We start from the raw sequence: 5,124 nt of genomic DNA, 5'->3' as shown, positions 1-5,124 counted from the left end.
GCTACGGCTACAGCTACAATTTTCAAAATGTACCATCGCTACGGTTACAGCTACAATTTTCAAAATGTACCATCGCTACGGCTACAGCTACAATTTTCAAAATGTACCATCGCTACAGCTACAGCTACAATTTTCAAAATGTACCATCGCTAAAGCTACAGCTACAATTTTCAAAGTGTACCATCGCTACAGCTACAGCTACAATTTTCAAAATGTAGCATCGCTACAGCTACAGCTACAATTTTCAAAATGTAGCATCGCTACAGCTACAGCTACAATTTTCAAAATGTACCATCGCTACAGCTACAGCTACAATTTTCAAAATGTGGCATCGCTACAGCTACAGCTACAATTTTCAAAATGTGGCATCGCTACAGCTACAGCTACAATTTTCAAAATGTACCATCGCTACAGCTACAGCTACAATTTTCAAAATGTACCATCGCTACAGCTACAGCTACAATTTTCAAAATGTGGCATCGCTACAGCTACAGCTACAATTTTCAAAATGTGGCATCGCTACAGCTACAGCTACAATTTTCAAAATGTACCATCGCTACAGCTACAGCTACAATTTTCAAAATGTAGCATCGCTACAGCTACAGCTACAATTTTCAAAATGTACCACCGCTACAGCTACAGCTACAATTTTCAAAATGTACCATCGCTACAGCTACAGCTACAATTTTCAAAATGTACCATCTCTACAGCTACAGCTACAATTTTTAAAATGTACCATCGCTACAGCTACAGCTACAATTTTCAAAATGTACCATCGCTACAGCTACAGCTACAATTTTCAAAATGTACCATCGCTAAAGCTACAGCTACAATTTTCAAAATGTACCATCGCTACAGCTACAGCTACAATTTTCAAAATGTGGCATCGCTACAGCTACAGCTACAATTTTCAAAATGTGGCATCGCTACAGCTAAAGCTACAATTTTCAAAATGTGGCATCTCTACAGCTACAGCTACAATTTTCAAAATGTACCATCGCTACAGCTACAGCTACAATTTTCAAAATGTACCATCGCTACAGCTACAGCTACAATTTTCAAAATGTACCATCGCTACAGCTACAGCTACAATTTTCAAAATGTGGCATCGCTACAGCTACAGCTACAATTTTCAAAATGTGGCATCGCTACAGCTACAGCTACAATTTTCAAAATGTACCATCGCTACAGCTACAGCTACAATTTTCAAAATGTACCATCGCTACAGCTACAGCTACAATTTTCAAAATGTACCATCGCTACAGCTACAGCTACAATTTTCAAAATGTACCATCGCTACAGCTACAGCTACAATTTTCAAAATGTAGCATCGCTACAGCTGCAGCTACAATTTTCAAAATGTCGCATCGCTACAGCTGCAGCTACAATTTTCAAAATGTAGCATCGCTACAGCTGCAGCTACAATTTTCAAAATGTACCATCGCTACAGCTGCAGCTACAATTTTCAAAATGTACCATCGCTACAGCTGCAGCAACAATTTTCAAAATGTAGCATCGCTACAGCTACAGCTACAATTTTCAAAATGTGGCATCGCTACAGCTACAGCTACAATTTTCAAAATGTTTCATCGCTACAGCTACAGCTACAATTTTCAAAATGTGGCATCGCTACAGCTACAGCTACAATTTTCAAAATGTGGCATCGCTACAGCTACAGCTACAATTTTCAAAATGTGGCATCGCTACAGCTACAGCTACAATTTTCAAAATGTGGCATCGCTACAGCTACAGCTACAATTTTCAAAATGTGGCATCGCTACAGCTACAGCTACAATTTTCAAAATGTGGCATCGCTACAGCTACAGCTACAATTTTCAAAATGTAGCATCGCTACAGCTACAGCTACAATTTCCAAAATGTAGCATCGCTACAGCTACAGCTACTATTTCCAAAATGTAGCATCGCTACAGCTACAGCTACAATTTTCAAAATGTAGCATCGCTACTGCCACAGCTACAATTTTCAAAATGTACCATCGCTACAGCCACAGCTACAATTTTCAAAATGTGGCATCGCTACAGCCACAGCTACAATTTTCAAAATGTGGCATCGCTACAGCCACAGCTACAATTTTCAAAATGTACCATCGCTACAGCTACAGCTACAATTTTCAAAATGTGGCATCGCTACAGCTACAGCTACAATTTTCAAAATGTGGCATCGCTACAGCTACAGCTACAATTTTCAAAATGTGGCATCGCTACAGCTACAGCTACAATTTTCAAAATGTGGCATCGCTACAGCTACAGCTACAATTTTCAAAGTGTGAAATCGCTACAGCTACAGCTACAATTTTCAAAATGTACCATCGCTACAGCTACAGCTACAATTTTCAAAATGTACCATCGCTACAGCTACAGCTACAATTTTCAAAATGTACCATCGCTACAGCTACAGCTACAATTTTCAAAATGTACCATCGCTACAGCTACAGCTACAATTTTCAAAATGTGGCATCGCTACAGCTACAGCTACAATTTTCAAAATGTGGCATCGCTACAGCTACAGCTACAATTTTCAAAATGTACCATCGCTACAGCTACAGCTACAATTTTCAAAATGTAGCATCGCTACAGCTACAGCTACAATTTTCAAAATGTACCACCGCAACAGCTACAGCTACAATTTTCAAAATGTACCATCGCTACAGCTACAGCTACAATTTTCAAAATGTACCATCGCTACAGCTACAGCTACAATTTTTAAAATGTACCATCGCTACAGCTACAGCTACAATTTTCAAAATGTACCATCGCTACAGCTACAGCTACAATTTTCAAAATGTACCATCGCTAAAGCTACAGCTACAATTTTCAAAATGTACCATCGCTACAGCTACAGCTACAATTTTCAAAATGTGGCATCGCTACAGCTACAGCTACAATTTTCAAAATGTGGCATCGCTACAGCTACAGCTACAATTTTCAAAATGTGGCATCGCTACAGCTACAGCTACAATTTTCAAAATGTACCATCGCTACAGCTACAGCTACAATTTTCAAAATGTACCATCGCTACAGCTACAGCTACAATTTTCAAAATGTGGCATCGCTACAGCTACAGCTACAATTTTCAAAATGTGGCATCGCTACAGCTACAGCTACAATTTTCAAAATGTACCATCGCTACAGCTACAGCTACAATTTTCAAAATGTACCATCGCTACAGCTACAGCTACAATTTTCAAAATGTACCATCGCTACAGCTACAGCTACAATTTTCAAAATGTAGCATCGCTACAGCTACAGCTACAATTTTCAAAATGTACCATCGCTACAGCTACAGCTACAATTTTCAAAATGTGGCATCGCTACAATTTTCAAAATGTAGCATCGCTACAGCTACAGCTACAATTTTCAAAATGTACCATCGCTACAGCTACAGCTACAATTTTCAAAATGTACCATCGCTACAGCTACAGCTACAATTTTCAAAATGTACCATCGCTACAGCTACAGCTACAATTTTTAAAATGTACCATCGCTACAGCTACAGCTACAATTTTCAAAATGTACCATCGCTACAGCTACAGCTACAATTTTCAAAATGTACCATCGCTAAAGCTACAGCTACAATTTTCAAAATGTACCATCGCTACAGCTACAGCTACAATTTTCAAAATGTGGCATCGCTACAGCTACAGCTACAATTTTCAAAATGTGGCCTCGCTACAGCTACAGCTACAATTTTCAAAATGTGGCATCGCTACAGCTACAGCTACAATTTTCAAAATGTGGCATCGCTACAGCTACAGCTACAATTTTCAAAATGTACCATCGCTACAGCTACAGCTACAATTTTCAAAATGTACCATCGCTACAGCTACAGCTACAATTTTCAAAATGTACCATCGCTACAGCTACAGCTACAATTTTCAAAGTGTAGCATCGCTACAGCTGCAGCTACAATTTTCAAAATGTAGCATCGCTACAGCTGCAGCTACAATTTTCAAAATGTAGCATCGCTACAGCTGCAGCTACAATTTTCAAAATGTACCATCGCTACAGCTGCAGCTACAATTTTCAAAATGTACCATCGCTACAGCTGCAGCTACAATTTTCAAAATGTAGCATCGCTACAGCTACAGCTACAATTTTCAAAATGTGGCATCGCTACAGCTACAGCTACAATTTTCAAAATGTGGCATCGCTACAGCTACAGCTACAATTTTCAAAATGTGGCATCGCTACAGCTACAGCTACAATTTTCAAAATGTGGCATCGCTACAGCTACAGCTACAATTTTCAAAATGTACCATCGCTACAGCTACAGCTACAATTTTCAAAATGTACCATCGCTACAGCTACAGCTACAATTTTCAAAATGTACCATCGCTACAGCTACAGCTACAATTTTCAAAATGTACCATCGCTACAGCTACAGCTACAATTTTCAAAATGTACCATCGCTACAGCTACAGCTACAATTTTCAAAATGTGGCATCGCTACAGCTACAGCTACAATTTTCAAAATGTACCATCGCTACAGCTACAGCTACAATTTTCAAAATGTAGCATCGCTACAGCTACAGCTACAATTTTCAAAATGTAGCATCGCTACAGCTACAGCTACAATTCTCAAAATGTACCATCGCTAAAGCTACAGCTACAATTTTCAAAATGTACCATCGCTACAGCTACAGCTACAATTTTCAAAATGTACCATAGCTACGGCTACAGCTACAATTTTCAAAATGTACCATCGCTACGGTTACAGCTACAATTTTCAAAATGTACCATCGCTACGGCTACAGCTACAATTTTCAAAATGTAGCATCGCTACAGCTACAGCTACAATTTTCAAAATGTACCATCGCTAAAGCTACAGCTACAATTTTCAAAGTGTACCATCGCTACAGCTACAGCTACAATTTTCAAAATGTAGCATCGCTACAGCTACAGCTACAATTTTCAAAATGTAGCATCGCTACAGCTACAGCTACAATTTTCAAAATGTACCATCGCTAAAGCTACAGCTACAATTTTCAAAATGTACCATCGCTAAAGCTACAGCTACAATTTTCAAAATGTACCATCGCTACAGCTACAGCTACAATTTTCAAAATGTAGCATCGCTACAGCTACAGCTACAATTTTCAAAATG

Source organism: Lepisma saccharinum, chromosome 10 (genome assembly GCF_977018435.1).
Source record: "Lepisma saccharinum chromosome 10, izLepSacc3.1, whole genome shotgun sequence".
NCBI classification, from domain to species: Eukaryota; Metazoa; Arthropoda; class Insecta; order Zygentoma; family Lepismatidae; genus Lepisma; species Lepisma saccharinum.
The sequence above is the reverse complement of the archived record's forward strand: the minus strand, read 5'-3'. Positions refer to the sequence as shown.